At 35.2% G+C, this 19,352-nt stretch overlaps 1 protein-coding gene across 1 annotated transcript in view; it reads left to right on the top strand.

Moving 5' to 3' along the window:
- The window catches only part of LOC131857749 (uncharacterized), a 133,692-nt gene that overhangs the window by 65,148 nt on the left and 49,192 nt on the right, over nucleotides 1-19,352 (top strand). The gene's annotated exons all lie outside the window — the stretch shown is intronic.

Here is a 19,352-nt window from a genome sequence, read left to right as displayed (position 1 = left end):
TATTAAAATAGTGATCTCCCAAAAACTGATCCCTTCATATTTATGGTACACAAATATTTGTGAATAAATGCTGCAAATTTGTCAACAAACAATTGATAATAAAGTTATTACAACTGATATAAGGTTGTTACTATTATCTATCTTGTGCTGTGAGGTTCCCAAAATAGCTTTTACAAGAGTTTAAACGAGTTATCTTCAGATTTGAAAATATTAGACAATGTCATTTTCAGATTTGACAAAGTTATTTTAAGAATAGACAATGTCATTTTTAGATTTGAAAAGTGTTATCTTCAGATTTAAAGAGTTTAAACGAGTTATTTTTCGATTTGAAAAGAGTAGATAATGTGATTTTCAGATTTGATAGAATTATTTTAATAATAGACAATGTTGTTTTCAGATTTGAAAAGAGTAGACAATGCTATTTTCATATTTGACAGAGTTATTTTAAGAATAGACAATGTCATTTTCAGATTTGAAAATTGTTATCTTCATATTTAAAGAGTTTGAAAGAGTTCATTTTCAGATTTGAAAAAAAAATGAATAAAGACTGTTAAAGCAACAAATCAGATCATGCAAAACTATACAATGAAGCCAAAGACAAAGAAGTGCAAGGTAACATACAAGGAGAAGATTAGCAGATCTTATTAAGACGGAAAGAAAGTTTATTTTCACAACTCCCAAAAGTCTAGGTTTACTCTCAATTTGAAGCACAATGATAATGTGTGGTAAAGAACAAAGGTAGAGAATTATCAATATCTTCTTAAACAATATTCCAAAATAACTAATGTCTCCACTCCATGGTGTTTTGGAGATCATGTATTATTGATCATCTACACAATAACATACAATTCACAAGACTTAGGATTTGCAAGTCGAATGGCACACCTAGTACTAACTTTTGGGTTATTCAATGAAAAACTATGATGTTGACTAAAGTTTGTGTCACAGATATCAATGCAACACAGCACATGAAATTATTGGAAAGTTGTTTTCTAAACTTTTTAAGAGAACAAATTTGAGTCCAATAGGACTGGCTAATAAAATAATTATAAAACAATTGAATATGGAATTGAGTGAAATTTCCAAATGACTACCATTACAAATACGACTACCATTACAAATATGTGGAAAAAAATTATTATTTGACAGTCCCTTGGAACTATAACTACAAAATACCATCTCAAAAATTACTTGTAAAGTGTCTATTTATACTTCTAGAACATCAATATCCTTCAACATATCTGATATCATCTATTATTTCATGCATACTACAAAACCATGCAACCACACATCTCAAATAATATTTATAAATAATGTGAAATGTCATAGATAATATACTAACTTTGAAGGTATTATCATAAGAATGTGGATTGAAGAAAGAGCTCTAATTTGAATATAAGAAGACATCCAAGAAACCAAAGGATAATAGATAGACTAAGAACAATTGAAATTTGTACAATGAATCAAAAAACATAAAAGAATTGACACAAAATAAGTGAATTTCAATTGTCAATTTTTTAGCGAGTGGATGAAAAGTTGGAAAAAGAAAGGTTAGGAAGAAACATAGATATCTCCCTTTGAAAGGACATATGGTCAAAGTTCCTCTAATTCACTTAAACTTTTGAGTGCGGATTTTAATGTTCTCAGTGAAAGTAATAGTGTGTGAGATATATCAATACCCCTGTACATCTCTTGGGAAAGGTGCTATGATAGTGCTAATAGAAAATATTATGATAGTAGTAATAAGGAATATTCTGATCACTATAAAAACTAAACATTTGTTGTAAGCAATGATTTAGGATATGGAGATGGTGTTTTGTTTGGTCTTCATGAGAAAACTGGCACCTTGCTATTTCTCTTACTCATTTGCAACATTGAGCCATAGCATCAGGCTTGCACAAACATCAACAAAACATTTTGTAGTGGCTTTACATTAGATTGGAAGGATGAAAGCCCTTGTATTGAATTATTCAGTAGTGAATAGTAGTATAACTCTGTGTGTAACTGAACTAAGCGATTGTAAGCAATCTGGTTTATATATCAAATTCAGCTAGTATAAAAAAATCTAATCTATTTTTCTTGTTCAAATAAAAAATCTTGGTAATATAGATTCACTTCATAACCCATTGCAAAATGAAGCCAGCCTCGTTTGCTCTGCTCGTTTTGTATTAGTTTATAGATTGACGATTTGTAGTTTATAGTGTGTACTTAATTTTGAAGATTTAAACATTGAATTTAAACTATGTACGAATACCCTAGTGCAGTGTGTACCATGATTGAGGAAAATCCATATTTCAATGCTGATAATTTACATTCTCACTTACTTTCATTCTCTCACTCTCTTTGCAATGAAGATGGCTTTAAATGTTAAAAACTTCAAGCATTCGTTTTTATTTCCTTCCATTTTTGGGGGGTCCTATATTTTCTAGGTTTTTCCTCAACACATTTCATGATAAATTGAAAAGATTCATTTATATAGAGGAAACATTCAAGAGATTAGTTAAGTCACTAAGCTAAGGCAAATTCGTCGTGAGATATATGCTTGAAAGGAGAACAAGAGACAAAACATAGAAAGTCTGTGATGATGACTTATTATAAAGAGAATGTATGTCTCTACAAAATGTGTCCATTTCTTTAATCAATAATTTTACATTTCTATATGTAGTTATTCAACCAAGCAGGGTTACTCCATATAGATTCTTATCACAAATATGTGAGTTTTTGGTTTCCTACATGATGTCTACTTTTTTATAACTAGTGTGCCTTTGAATGTAAAAGGATTGGTTTATTTTCATGATATATGGAGAAAAATAATTAAGAGGAGAAAAATAAGTCAAAACGTGTCAATAATTCTAGATAGTGACTTGATCTAGTCTGCAGAAAAGAGAATCAACTACTTAACCATAAAATTAAAAACACCCCTATGAATTGAGATTGAATTGTTAATCTTCAAGAATCCTTCACAATTTTAGATTATTGATATAAAACATGCTTATAATTTGTTGAGGAAAGTTACGATACCTCATTGTAGAATGGATTTGGAACACAATAATTATGACTATGTATTTGCTTTCCTAGCCATGTATGCATGCCTACACATTCGTTTCAAAAACAATATAAGAAGGGGGTTATTATAAATGAAATGTTCAAAGGAATATGTATTCAATTCATATTGACAACATACTATGAAAAGAAAAGAAAATATATTAATTTTTTATTTAAAAAAAAATAATTGATGTATTGTTTGAAAGAATTTGAGCATGCAATATAATTTTCAACTCTATGGTTCTTTTATAGAAATGAATAAATATATTGTGCTCCTCATAAAGAAATTTTATGTGCCCAGCCGTACATTTCACCCACTGAAATAATTAATCACATTCTGATGTCTGATAGACAATGCCTAGAATGGTAATTCATTACATTTAGGAGAACCAAGAAGAATGGGGTCATATAGACACCTACAGGTAAACCAAAGTTGAGCCTTCATTCCTACGTATCTCAGCATTTATCAGGTTTGGTTATAATCTACCATTTCAAAGTATGATGGAATGGAATTGAAGCCAGTGGTAGATAAAATAAATAATTAAAAAAAAAAAAAAAAAAACTTCGTGAATTCCACAAATAACAAAAATCTACACAAAATCAAATATAAAATTAACACAATATTTGAAGAAAAAATAAGTAGAGAATTAACAATCTTGCCATTAAACAAACACATATTCCCAAGAAAGTTCATGCAAGTCATGCAGAAATCTCCTCCAGTAAATTTTTCCCTTACAAACTGCTTAGATTGGCATTTGCATTTCCGCGGAAACATTTGGTAGACTAATTTCGTACCAAATTTTGGTGCACAGAAACGCCCCTACAGAAGGGACAATGCTATAGATGGCCAACATAAAAGAAGAAAAGTGTCTTCTCCAAAATTTCTGAAATGTGTCAATATTACTAAATCCGCAAATAATTGAAAAATAACAAAATTAGAAAACACCCTCAACAGGCGAGACCTTCCGTAGAATTCTCAAAGCATTGAATCCATAATTTTAAATTGGCATGAGACGAGGAATGTTTTAGCTGCTTGAAAGTTGTTTTTCCTTATAAATTTTGCAAGCGGCGTAGATAGGCGATGCAAAGGGCAAAAATACTACTATCTCCTAGAAGGGAAAAGTTTACAACAAAAATATTATGAAACCTTATCTTTGATATAAGGAAAAAGATAATATATTTGATTACGAAACCTACTTGAGAAGAATTTATTGAGAATGAGACAAAAAAAAAATGGATAAGTGGATATGTTGCCCAAATCAGATGGTGGAGGCCTGTGGATCAGTAAATGCAATTTTATTATTAGTTTAAAATATACTTCTCTCAGATATCTGTAGGCAGAAAGAGGTGTAATACCCAATTTTCAAGCAGATATGCAATTTCACTTCATGTCATTTCTTATGTCATAATTTTTAATTTAAGACAATTAAAATAGTTTTAATTTTTAATTAAAATAATAATATAATTGTTTAAATAAAATATTTTACTTTGTCTTAAAAAAACGTCTTAAACTGCTTTCATGTGTAATAGCAAGGGAAAATAAGTAAAACAAAAAATAATAAACAAGTTATATATGTAAATAAAGTGAATAATTAAAACCTTTTTATAAATTCGAACAATTAAATTCTATAATTCTAGCTTATGACCTTAGATGGATTAAATGGAACCAAATGATGATTTTTTAATTAAAATAATGATATAACTGTTTAAACAAAATATTGGTTTCATCTTTAAAAAACGTCTCAAACTGCTTTCATATGTAGTAGTGAGGGAAAATAATGAAAACAAAAACAACAACAAAAAGTATATATGTAAATAAAGTGAATGATTAAAACCTTTTTACCCATTTAACGAGCAATTAAATTTTATAATTCTAGCTTCTGAAAATAGATAGATTAAATAGAACCAAATGATTAAATATTAATAAGAAATTAGAAAAGACAATAGAAGTAATAATCATTTATTTAGTTATTTTTATTTTTGTGACTAATATTATAGAGGAGTAATAGTAATTTATTTATTCATTTATAAGTATGTTAAAAAAAGGACTATAATTTAGTCATTTTTAGTTGTCATGACTAAAAGTTTTAGTCACTTGGTCATCTATTTTCCTTATTTCTAGTAGCGTGTCACTATAGCTTCCACAGTCTGCAAGAATTGATTTAGTCATGGCAAAGTGTCATGTTACACTGAAAAGAAAATGAGTGTCGACAGGAAACACCATAGGTCACACCGATGAAGACACCTTGTTGGCAAGACAACAAGCCAATTACTTAGAAGAGAATGCATTTCAGTCTACCACAAAGAACATTCACAAGTCGAACATAGTCATACTAAAATGGAGGGTCTCATCGAAAAGAACATGTCAGTCCCCTTCGTTGATTTGACAAAACTGATGTCACATCAAAAAGTGACATATCGGTATAGCACAAAGGTCTCCCAAAAACTAAAAATGTCATTGTAGCCTAGAAAGGTCAGTCCAAGAAAGATTGAGTCTAGTCGAAAATATATATCTCCTCGAAAATGAAACTTCATTCATGAGACACTTGTGATGTTATATTGAATAGGGAACATTGCCAGTTGAACTAATCCATCTATATTTCACCTAGACTCCACAAGGTTACCCCAAAAAGGTCATATTTCTATACCTCCAAGGATTGACAAGGAGCACAAATCATTTTGCCGAAGTTCAATGTTATGTCAAAAAAGATAACATCATCGGCTAGAGTCCTAAACCATCACACTAAAAAATATATTTTAATATAGCTCCAAGGGTTCCATATAGGCCGACGAGAGTCTAACCGAACCTAGATGTCGCACCAAAATCGCCAAGACCCATTTGCAGTTACAGCAAAATTGAAGCATGTCACCTAGACCCAATCATATTATACCAAACAAAAAGAACATGCCCCAAAAGAACATGTCACAACCCAATTCTAAAGACCAAGGAGCAACTTCTAGCAGAACTTCATTAACCACATGGATGAAGAAGGGACCACATGAGTCTTTCAATCCACATAAAATGCCACAAGGAGATTGCTTCCATCAGAGAGTTGGGCTATTGGACATATCTAGAAGACTGAAAGAATAAAAAAAAGTATGCACAACTTCATGAGAGGAGCGATCGGTCAATAAGAGACAAAAGGGCTCTTGCCGAAACTCCTTCTCTGGCCAAACAAGAACATTAACTGCTACACAATAAGATGAAATGGGCCCAGTCAAAATCAACCACTGGTAACATCCATTGGTAAACTATTATCATTGTGACAACTTCTATGTCACAATGAAATCCATTTGTCGCTATAGAATTCACTAGTTGTGAAGAGGAAAAACGAGTCATGTCGGAGGGGTGTGTTACACTGAAATACACATGTCGACCAAATAAAACTAATGGAAGGAAAAAAAAACAATTATACCGATAAGAAATTTCACATCGACAAAGGCACATGTCAATGAGACAATAATATTGTCTCACCAAAAACTATAGAACCAAGGGATTTTTGACATGTTTCAATTCTGCAACTTGCACACATCAAATCCGATTGATGAAACACACTATACTTGATCAATGTGGAATATGGTCCCAACACTGAAGCATGTGAACTTCATAGATGATCCCCTCTACAACACATGAAGTCAATTTTTTTTCAATCCATTTCATTTCATCTACCTATCTAGTCTGCAACTTCATGTAACTAACCTACATGTTATATTATGCTTCAGCAACACTCTTGCTCATCTATGTTTCTCCTTTCATCTCTAACCAATCTAATCTTCATTCTGAGTCAATCTTGTCACTCATCATTTGCTATATCATTGTCCACTATTGGCATCAATGACAACCTCAATGCCAACAATCTCCCCCTTTGGCATTGGTGTCAATCCATAGATTTCTCTCCACCCCTTTGACAACAATAGAAAAAGATCTTGCTACTCTGCCTTAGATGTACACCCTGGCTGAAACTTTTTCACCTAGATATAGTCTCTTATGACTCAACTTGTGAAGAACCAATTCATTAATCTTATCTTGTGACTTTGTAGATCTGAACAAGATGAACTGTTATTACAATAGAAAGACCAACGCCAATACTACTTATAAAAAATTCAAATCTCCTCCTAAGAAGAACAAAATGTAACCAATAAGCTCCTCTTGAACCAATGCAACTGTATGATTTCATGCACATTAGTTTCCTAAATGATAGGTGAGCCATTATTGTAGCTTATGACATATCCACAACTCATTATAGCTAGCTTCAAGATTTTATGCATTGTCTATCTTTGCAATTCATTCCACACTGTCATCTTTGTCCTTCATGTACATTGTCCTTTCAGATACAAAATTACATTATCCTTTCTTATTTCCTCTTTACACCTGCACTCTTACATAGCAATTTGATAACATAGACATCCTATACCTCCATAATTACCCTTAGGTTTCAACTCTAATCTAAGTGTTAAATCCATCCTGACACTTTAGTTTACAATGATTCATCTACAACCTTATGTATGCAAGTGTGTAACAATATCAAAATACCATCTCACAAAGATCCGCATGCCAATAATGTCAAGGCCTTATAAGAAACCAAGATATAAGCTTCTCCCAATCATCTATAGTAGATATGCATAAAGTCAAACATCTTCAGCAAGACTTATACAAAGACTTTTGTCAAGCACAATCATCAATTGAACTAAGTATATATAATCATCAATCTATCAGCTTTTATATAAATTGTTCTTCTAAAAATTAGGGGGTTAATAATGTCATCATGCATAGCTCCCCTTGAGGATCTACTTCTCCTTAAGATTGAGAAGATATCACCTGTGCATGGAATGCATCATTTTGGCTCATGAATATATTCTTGCCTTTCTTACCTCCTTGACTGCACTTTCTTTTCCATACCTTGATACACCCTTTTTCCTGCACATTTGGGGCACTAACCTTCTTGTAGTATCTAGAAGGTCTCATCTAATTTCTTCTACAATCTACATTCTTGTTACCAACAATTGGAGGAAAATGGTTTCTTGGCATAACAAGGGCATTTCTGATTTTGTTCCATGCCTATCTCTATCTTTCATATTTTTTACCAACTCTTTCATCCTAACTATGTTTGGTATATACATTTTTGTTGAAAGAGTAGGTGTGGGGGTTGCCATATGGCTATATTGATTTTCTCCTACACTCATGACTTCTATGACCAACTTTATTGCAGCTATAAAAAATGACATTTATATTTCTTGAGGAAGAAATTGTGCTCTTCCTATCATAGATGGAGGTAGATCTATGTATGTGTTTACAACTTAACATTCTATGTCCATATTCACCACATATATGACAAACTATAATTTAATTTTTTCTTCTAGAGAATTCTATTTGACTTCTCCTAGATCCTTTTCTACATTCACTTGCTTTATGCCCATAACCTTTGCATGAAAGACAACAACCAAATAAAGAGGGCAAGTATAAATTACAAATACATTTTTCCAAGTGTGTGGAGATTTTGTTAACTATTTTGCTCCATTTCTTCTTCTTATGTTATTGGTCTTGGGCAGAAATTTTGCAGTAGTCCTTTCATCTTATCCTTTCTATCTCCATACTTGATTAGTCTTGTGAGCGATAACATATCATAGTCTTCTTCCAATAGAAGGTCTCCTTAAATTTTTTCTTCTATTCTCATTTCTAACAAAGTCATCTTCATTCAACTTACCTTTTCCTTTTGGATCAGCATGACTCTTCCTTGTCGCAACAACCTTCATCTTCATGTTTTCAACAATTGTAGTTAGATCTATCATCTTCCATGGAGCATTCTTAACTGTGAAAGTTTGTCTTCAACCATTATCACTAGAAGAGACAAAGTGTATTTCTTTCTTGGAAGAATCCTTACTTGTGGAACATTGACCAACATCATATCCAAAGCCTTCTATTTCCTTATAATGCTTTTGTTTACTCAATATTTCATCCAGTGCTTTAGTACCACCATCATACTTCTTCCTTAGCTTGAGTTCATCATTGCAAGTCTCAAGCTCTTTTCTTAGAGTCACACTTCTTGTTCCAGCTTTTTGCAATCCTTTTCTTTGGTTTCCAATTTCAATTTTATTTCTTAACCTCCCAGCATCTTCTAATTGTATTCTCAAATCTGAAATATTTTTTTCAGACTCCTCAAAGCACTTATTCAACTAGTCTTGTTCCTCAACCATTGTATTCTTACACTTTATTTATTCTTTCCTTACTTTCTTGAGTTCCTCAAGTGAACTCACAAGTTCACCTTCAAGATCTACTCTATCTCTAGCTTCATCTTCCTCATTATTATCAAATAAATTTTGATTGTTGTAATGAGGTTCACTATCACAACTTGATGTTTTCTCCTCACTTCGGATCTCTTGTGTTATGAATGTATCAGTTTCCTTTTCATCTTCACTATAGAAACTAACAGATCTACTATTATCATCTTCACCTCTGTCTACACTTTTATTCTTCTTCGTTCCACAACCTGATCCAGCAGTGCTAGGATCTTCTCCGTATATTTTCTTTAGTCTATCCCATAATCTCTTTGCAAACTTACATTTCTTGACCTTTGAAGACATTGTATCATACCACCCATTAAAAATAGCCATCTTTGCAACAATATTTCATTCATATTCTCATTTAGCTTTAGGTTTAGTAGGAGGAGAAGTAAGAATAGAGTAACCATTTACAACTGACATCTAGACATCATAGCCTAAGGAAAACAAATAGACTTTCATTCTTGAAATCCAAATGAGATAGTTTGAACCATAAAACTTTGGAGCATTATAGGATGCCTCATAGATTACAATTGTGTTCACACATCAGAATCTACCCAAGCTAGAGAAAGCTTATCTAAGTAGGAACCTAAGGCTCTAATACCAAATTGAAGGAACACTATGGACCACCAAGAGGGGGGTGAATCAGTGGTAATAAAAAATAATAACTTCTAAACAGTCTAGGCTTTAATAACTATAATCATAAAACTATAGGCAAATATATTAAACACATTAACACACACACATAGAAAAATCATAACATAATAATATATAAGGAAAACCCATGATGGGAAAAACCTCATTGAGAAAAGTTGTTGGAGTCTACTACTCCAATCCAACCTCATAAGTAAAATTGATTACAATGTTTAGGGTACCAACCCATGGAGAACCAACCCCTGAAGTTTATGGGAACCAACACAAATGAGCACCAACCCCTAGCTCTCAACACCCACTCAAAGACTTTACAATGAACATGTAAAGAAAATTAATTTATGCACCTTGTTATAATTGAAATATTGTAACTCACAATCATTCTACACTTGAGATTGACCTAACTCTCTTTTTCTCACAAGCTTTGGTCTCTACTCTCTGATCCTTGTTATCAATGTTTGTCATCTACTCTTTTTGTTCTTCTCTTGTCTACAAATAGCTCTCTGTTTTCAACTCTATTCACTCCTCCTTGTCTACATCTCATAGTGTATATAACTCACTGTGATATCTACCTCAACTCTCCACTTTCAGGTTTGTGGGCTCTTCTTCTCTCAGTCTCTTCTCACTGTACTTTGTTTTTGTAGAGCTTCTTCACCTCTTCACCAACTGCAACTTTCTCTCTAGTCCCTCGCTAGTCTGTACACACACTTCACTCTTTTTTTCTTTCAGCAATACCCACACTTTTCTGAATTCCTATTTTTGGTTTTTGATTGACATTAACTTCTATCTCTGTCAATATAGCTATCTCATCTACCACTATTAAATCTCATCACATATGCTATGTATTCATTCATGTTTTTACCTCTAGGATTTCCCTTCAAAAATGGATTTAAAATTTGATCTTCTCGGCCTCAAAGAAATCATATCTATAGATTGATTGGATTCTCTTTACATTCTTTTCCATCAAATATTTGTCATTCATAAATGCATTCTCCTAGAAACCTTCTTTATTTTAAATCATACTTCTAATATAGGATTACTATACTTGGTAATCTTTGGTCTAGTAGAATTCCTTGAGCCCCCAATAAATCTATTATACAATATGATCTGTCTACCAACTTAGCAACCTCAACTACTATAGTACTCACATTACTAAAATTAGTAATCTCTACTTGCATGTGAGATCTGATATCTTTCTTGATGATCTTCTTGAGCTATGCACCTGTCTACACTAGTCCTCCATTAATGCATTCACCATCTTGTTTTGAATCTATATATGAGATTATATTACTACAAAGAGTAGTCTCTACCTTCCCTTGTCATGTTGACTGGTGACTGTCTGATATACTTAGAGCTATGAGACCTTGTTGAAAAAGTATTTCAACCCTTTTGGTGTCACACACAACTCTGCAATATTCTCTCCACTTAATCTATCCATATTCCATGCCAACTTGCGATATGTTCTGATTGGGCTGTAAACTACTTCATTTGGTGCATTAATGAACACTACTCCTACAAGAAAGCACATCTTTCGTTTGAATCCACAAATGTGTTCTGCATCTGGCACATCATCAATTTAACATCCCACATCATCTGGTCTTTGCTGATCAAATAGCCCACGTGGACACTTCAACTATCAACATGCATAGGCAAGAAGAAAACTATCATTTGGTCAATTTTTCCATTTTTTGAAATATTTTGCCCAGACTTTGTCATCACCACAACGAAAAATCTTTCTCATTTCTATAGCTTCCACGGTATGCAAGAGACGATTTTGGTCATGGAAAAGTACCATGTTACACCGAAAAGAAAGCGGGTGTCGACAAGACACACCACAAGTCACACCAAATAAGACACTTTATTAGCAAGACAACGAGTTAGTTACACCGAATACAATACATTTCGATGTAGCACAAAGTATCTTCACAAGACAAAAGGAGTCATACCTAAATGGAGGGTCTCACCAAAAAGAACATGTCACTCCCCTTTATCAATGTGACAACACTGATCTCACATTGAAAAGTGACATATTGGTATAGCACAAAGAAGGTCTCCCTGAAACCAAAAAATGACATTGTAGCATAGAAAGGTTTATCAATGAAGGATTGAATCATGTCGAAAAACTAAATCTCCCTGAGACACTTGTGATGTTACACCGAAGAGGGAACACTACTGGTTGAACTAATCCATTTGCATTTTTCCCATACTCCACAAGGTTGTACCCCAAAAAGGTCACATCACTATACCTCGAAGGGTTGGCAAGGAGCAAAAATCATTTTGATTAAGTTCAATATTATATCGAAAATGAAAATCATCGGCCAGACTCCTAAACCATCATACCTTAAAAGATATTTTAATATATCTCTAAGGGTTCTACACATACCAACAAGAGTCTTACCGATCCTAGACGTCTCACCGAAATCAATAGGACCCATTTGCAGTTACAGCGAAACTGCAGCATGTTGACAATACCTAATCATATTACACCAAACAAAAAGAATGGACCCCACTAGAACATGTCACGACCCGCTTAGACCAAAGAGCAACAGCTTGCTGGACTTCTACAACCACATGGATGAAGAGGAGACCGCACGAGTCTTTCTACCCACACAAAATGCTATAACAGACTGCTTCGATCAGAGAGTCGGGCTATTAGAGATATCTAGAAGACTGGAACAAAAATAAAAAATCATGCGTAACTTCCTAAGAGGTATGATCAGCTGATAAGAGACAAAATACCTCTTGCCAAAGCTCCTTCTCTCACCAAAAAGAACATTAACCGGTACACAACAAGATGAAATGGGCCCGGCTGGAACCCACCACTGTGCACGTCCGACAGTAAAATATTATTGTTCTGACAACTGAGTTGTCATAGCGAAATCCATTTGTCTCCATAGTATTCACTAGCCACCAAGAGGAAAAACAAGTCATGTTGAAGGGGTGTGTTAAACTGAAACATATCATGTTGCCCAAACAGAAAGCCCATCATACCGGGACTAGGAAGGATGTCAACATAATATACAAGATCTGATGAGAGGAAAAATAAATAAATAAATAAAATTATGCCGATAAGCAATGTCTCATCGACAAATGTCTTTGTCGATGAGACAAAAATCTATTACAATTACTGATTATTAACCTCCTATCTTTGATAGATAATTTGAGAAACAAATATTGGAAAATAACACAACTGCAATTTCCCGAACTCATATAAATGCGCAAAACAATGAACACAATAATTTTGGACAATTATCCCTGGAAAAACCCCGAAGGGAAAACCAGTACTGCAAATGAGAACTATATGTTAACTACATCAAATCAAGAGATCCAAATATTGCTTGCCTCTTACTGGCAAAGCTTCGAAGACCTCCCAATTTCTCCTGCTAAGATTCCACCCCGCTAGTATCCAACGCTATCACTACGCCCTTGCTAACACTGCAAGACTACTTGCTAACACTACAAGTTTCTCCATACAATTCATTGTTTTCCAAATGCCCCCTAACCCCCTTATATACTACTCTCATTGGAGAACCAACGGTCGAGATTAATTCTCAATCAACGGCTAAGATTAAAAACAACTAAACAACCCTAACCAAATTGGTTGCTAGAAGTTTCTAAAAAGAGTCAAATAATTAATAAAATTGTTTGAACTCTAACTACATTTGTTAGCAAATAATTATTTACTAATTATTTAGCAAATGGACAAACAGCTGTCCAAGCTAACAAACTAAGAAACTAACACTTACTCTTAGCGACGAAGTTGTTCTGCATGACACCCAACTTCTCTCTGAAGAAGATGAATTTTGCCTTTCCCAATGCCTTTGTCAGAATGTCTGCTACCTGCTGATCTATAGGTATAAACTGTAGCTGAACAACTCCACACTGTACACAATCTTTGATGAAGTGATACCTGATGTCTATATGTTTCGACCTATCATGAAACACCGGATTCTCAGTCAATTTAATGCAACTCTAATTGTCCCAGAGTATCACTGTAGTCTCCACCTTCTGACCAAACAAGGCTACTAGCAACTTTCGAAGCCATATAGCTTCACATGTCGCCATGCTAGCTGCTATGTATTTCGACTCTGCAGAACTTAGAGCCACAAACTTCTGCTTCCTACTAAACCAAGAGACAACTCCTTATCCTAGACTGAAATAACACCTTGAAGTGCTCCTCTTGTCTATTGTACTACCTGCCTAATCTGTGTCAGCATAACCCATCAACCTGATTCCTTCACCTCGAGCATATCTAATCCCATACTCGATTATACCTCACAAATAACGGAACACATGCTTTGTCGCTGTCCAATGCACTCCATTTGGCTCAACCATGAACTGACTAAGAGAGTTAACTACAAAATCTATATCTGGTCTGGTGTTGACCAAATACATGAGAGAACCAATTAACTACCTAAATAATGTGGGATCTACATCCTTCTCCCTGGATGTATCTACCTTCCTCCAATTCGTGATCATAGGTGTAGACATGGCTTTGCAATCTTCCATCCTGAACCTTTTCAAGGTTTCAATGCAATATTTCCCTTGTCCAAGGAAAATCTCTCCATCTGTCTTCCATACCTCCATGCCTAGAAAGTAGTGCATAAGTCCCAAATCCTTCATCTCTAACTCTGCTGCAAGGTCCCTCTTGCACTCTTCTATGAGCCCTACTGAACCTATTAGAAACAAGTCATCCACATATAGAACAAGAATGAGAATCTCACCCCCAACCACCAAGTAGTAGAGATTAGCATCCACCTCACTCTTCACAAAGACCATTTCCTGAAAGTAACTATCAATGCATTCATACCACACTCTGGGAGCCTGCTTGAGTCCGTACAAAGCTCTATTTAATCTATGCATGTGGGTCTCTTTGATGTGTGCTACAAAGCCTTCTAGTTGTTCTATGTATACCTCCTCTTTCAACTCACCATTGAGGAACGTTGTCTTGACATCCATTTGATGGATCTGCCATCCCATTTGTGCTCAAACTGAGATTACAGCTCGTATAGAAGTACACCTGGCCACTGGAGAAAATGTCTCCTCATAGTCTATTCCCTCCTTCTAAGAGAACCCTTTTGCCACAAACCTTTCCTTGTATTTCTTGATGCTACCATCTGCACCATGCTTGATCTTATAGATCCAATGTGATCCAACCACAGCTCTATCCGTTGGTCTAGGAACTACCTCCCACACATCATTCTGCATTATTGAGGTATATTCCTCAACCATTGCATCTTACCACACCTAATGTTGTGCAGCCTCTTGATAGCTAGAAGGTTCACTATCTACCAACTGACTATCTAATGCAACATAGTCATCAAACTTGGCTGGTACCCACTAACTCCTGAGTATTTCTTTGTGTCTGTTGAACCTCACGGTTGTTTTTGCCAACTATAGAAGATGAAATATCAATCTCCATGTCTTCTTGATGCATCTCTTCTTGCACCTGTTGCTCCATACTCTAAGATCTCTCACCTCCTAAGCTTATGCTTGTACTAGTAACTGTACTAGAGCTTTGCTAACCTTGATTTGGTTGAGTGATCCTTGGAGCTTGTGTTGGCTGCTCACTTTGATCATCTGCTGGCAAATCTCTAGACCTTCTAAATGCCTTGTCCTCCATGAAATTGACATCACATCGAACAATAATCTGCCTAGTCCCTGGAATGAATACTCGATATGCCTTTGAGGCTTCACTATACCCCACAAAGTACCCTCTTTCTGCAGTCTGATCTAACATGGTACGTGTATCCTTTGGAATGTGACAATATGCCAAATTCCCAAAGATTTTGAAGTGACTAACATCTGGCTTCTTCCCAGTAAAAGCTTCCTCTAGTGTCATCTTCCCTAGTGCCTTATGTGGAACCCTATTTTGTATGTATACTGTCATACTACATGCTTCTGCCCACAGATAACGAGGCATATCATGTTCATGCAACATAGCCCTTGCTACCTCTGATATAGACCGATTCTTCCTCTTAGCAACTCCATTCTCTTGTGGATTTTAAGAAACATTCCACTCTCTCTTGATTTCTTCTTTGGTACAAAACTCCTGGAGCTCATTGCCTTTATACTCACCTCCATTGTCTGACCAAAGAACCTTTTTTTTTTTTCCTGTCAAATTCTCCACAAGAGCTTTGAACTCTTGGAAGTGATTGAAAACTTCATCCTTGGTCTTCAAGAAGTATATCCAAGTCTTCCTGGAGAAATCATCAATAAAAGTAACAAAGTACTCATACCCTCTAAGAGATTTCGTCGATATTGGTCCACATACATCTGAATGTACTAGATCAAGAACAACCTTGGATCTAGTGTCACTCCTTGGAAAATTTGCTTTCACAAACTTCCCCAACACACATCCCTTACATACATCATCATGCTCTATGCTCACCTCTAGAACACCTGTCACTGTCTCACGAAGCAAATAAGTGCTCCATGATGTATATGACCCATTCTCCTATGCCATAGCTCTCCTCAATCTCTAAGATTGTTACTACTCATGAGTGCCTTAGAAATATCAAACTGCAGCCTATAAAGCTGACCACTGCTAACTCCAATAGCTATGGGTGATTTCCAATCCTTATGCTTAATCAATACATGTGCCCCTCTAAAGAGTATATTGTACCCTTTGTCATGAACAACAGATACAAAAATCAAATTCATCCCTAAGCCTAGAACATGCAACACATCATGAAGAGGAATCATCTTACCATTCTCCCTTTGAAACTGAACAGTCCCTTTCCCAACTGAGTTGAGTTTGGACATGTTTCCCATAGAGATCAGGATTCTAGTACTCTCCTCCTTATAATTGGAGAAGTATTCTCTAACTCCTGTCATATGAAATGATGCCCCACTATCTATGTACCAAACACTCTGTGAGGTTGAGCTAACCATACACGCTATGAGTGCAAACTCATCTTCCATTCTATTCAAGAGCTCATCTGCACTTGCTAAAGCTGCAACTTGCTTCTTGCCTTTCTTGTCATTCTTCTTCCTTTCTGGGCAATTGCTGACATAGTGGCCAAACTCGTGACAGCCGTAGCACTTGATCTTCAACAAGTCTTTCTTCTTCTTCTCACCTTGTGGATTTGATCCTTTGCTAGACCCCTTCTTTTCTTTTCCTTTACCCACTAGGGCAACGTTCTCCTGTTTTGCCTCACTTTTCTAACTCGTATTGTTGGCTCCATTGGCAAGGCTTAGTCTAAGCTCCTCCTAAGTGAAGTCACTCCAAAGTCGATCCCAAATTGGTAAGGTGTCTCCTCCATTAACAACTTGAACAAAGACATCCCACTACTTAGAAAACCCATTTAGGGCTATCTGTACCAGCTCATCATCACTTGGTTTATCTCCAATAGCCGCTAACTCATCCTTGACAAGTCTAAGTCTGGTGAGGTAACTCGTCATGTCTTCTCCCTTATTCATTCGGGTATTCCTCAACTTTTCTCTAAGAATCAATTTTCGATTAGTGGTAGCATTCTGGTACATATTCAGAATGGCATCCCACATCTTCTTTGCAGTATCTAACTCTGCAATATGTGGAACTATATGGTCCTTGACACCATCAAGGATTAGCCTCCTCACCTTGGAATCATCCTTCTTGTATGCTGCAAGCTGTGTTGCATCTGAAGGTATAGTCACAACAGTGGTAACATATTCCTTGATACCATTCTCTTCTAGCAATAAAAAAATTCTGGCTTTCCAGACACCAAAATTAGAGGCTCCATTTAATCTGTCCCGATCTCTTAAACCAACTGAGGTCATCTCAAAGGTTAAAGAAAATAAAAAATTTTAAAGAGGTTAAACTAGGTTTTATAAACCCTCAGTTTCCTTCGCCTAGGGTAAATCTCTTCTACCCTTAACTTTGCTCTGATACCATGTGAAAAATCTATTACAATTACTGATTATTGTCCTCTATCTTTGATAGATTATTTGAACAACAAATATTGGAAAATAACACAACTGCAATTTCACAAACTCATATAAATGCTCAACACAATGAACACAATATTTTTGGACAATTGTCCCTGGAAAAACCCCGAAGGGAAAACTAGTACTGCAGATGAGAACTATATATTAACTACAACAAATCAAGAGATACAAATATTTTTTGCCTCTTAGTGGGAGAGCTTCAATGACCTCCCAATTTCTCCTGTTGAGATTCCACCCCGCTACTATCCCAACGCTATCACTGCGCCCTTGCTAACACTGCAAGACTACTTGCTAACACTGCAAGTTTCTCCACACAATTTATTGTTTTCCAAATGCCCCCTGACCCCCTTATATACTACTCTCATTGGAAAACCACCAGCTGAAATTAAAAACAACTAAACAACCCTAACCAAATTGGTTGCTAGAAGTTTCTAAAAAGAGTTGAATAATTAATAAAATTGTTTGAACTCTAACTACATTTGTTAGCAAACAAGTATTTACTAATTATTTAGCAAATGGACAAACAACTGTCCAAGCTAACAAACTAGCAAACTAACAGGGATTTTAGACATGTTTCAATTCTACAACTTGTACACATCAAATCCGATGGATGAAACAAACTATGAGATTAATGTGGAATATGATTGCAACACTGAAGCACATGAACTTCACACATGATCACCTCTGCAACACATGAAGTCAATATTTATGCAATCCATTTCATTTCATCCATTTGTCCAGCCTGTAACTTCATGTGACTAACCTATGTATTATATTATGCTACAACAACACTTTTTCTCATCTTTGTTTGTCCTTGCATCTTGGACAAATCTAATCTTCATTATGAGTCACTCTTTTCACTCATCATTTGCCGCATCCTTATCCATGATGTCAACCTCAATGCCAACAAACCCATTCTTATGAAGCACCAAAATCGACCCTAATCACTCAACACCTAAAGAGGGAAACGCATCTCTGAGATGTCCATAGAGAGGAGAGCACAAAACTCCACAAAATCCTTCCAAAAAGAAACCCAAGAGAGTCATATCTCTGGTCCACTCTAACACAACAGAACAACATGTGCTATGGAATGGGGTATGGAAATCCATCAATACATAAGGATGGTAGCAAGCAGAAACAAAAATTCTCTTGCTCATGACTCCAAATTCTGCGATGGCTCCGAAGATGGAACCAATTGTGTGTGGGACATCATTCAAGCTACGTTGTATTGCGACAGTTGCAGGAAATTACACAGACATGGCCATGGCGCTGGAGATACTTCCTCATCCATATTTGCCTTGCCCACCTACAAAGATCCATACAAGAACATAAATCCTCAAAATAAAAGTTCAAACTAGCCTATTTGAAGATAATATTAATCGAAATGTATTTGTTAAAACCTTTTTGAATTATATATGCTAGGAAATGGAATACATTTTTTTTAACAT

Source organism: Cryptomeria japonica, chromosome 8 (assembly GCF_030272615.1).
Source record: "Cryptomeria japonica chromosome 8, Sugi_1.0, whole genome shotgun sequence".
Classification (NCBI taxonomy): Eukaryota; Viridiplantae; Streptophyta; class Pinopsida; order Cupressales; family Cupressaceae; genus Cryptomeria; species Cryptomeria japonica.
This window is presented reverse-complemented; position numbering and strand designations above follow the sequence as displayed.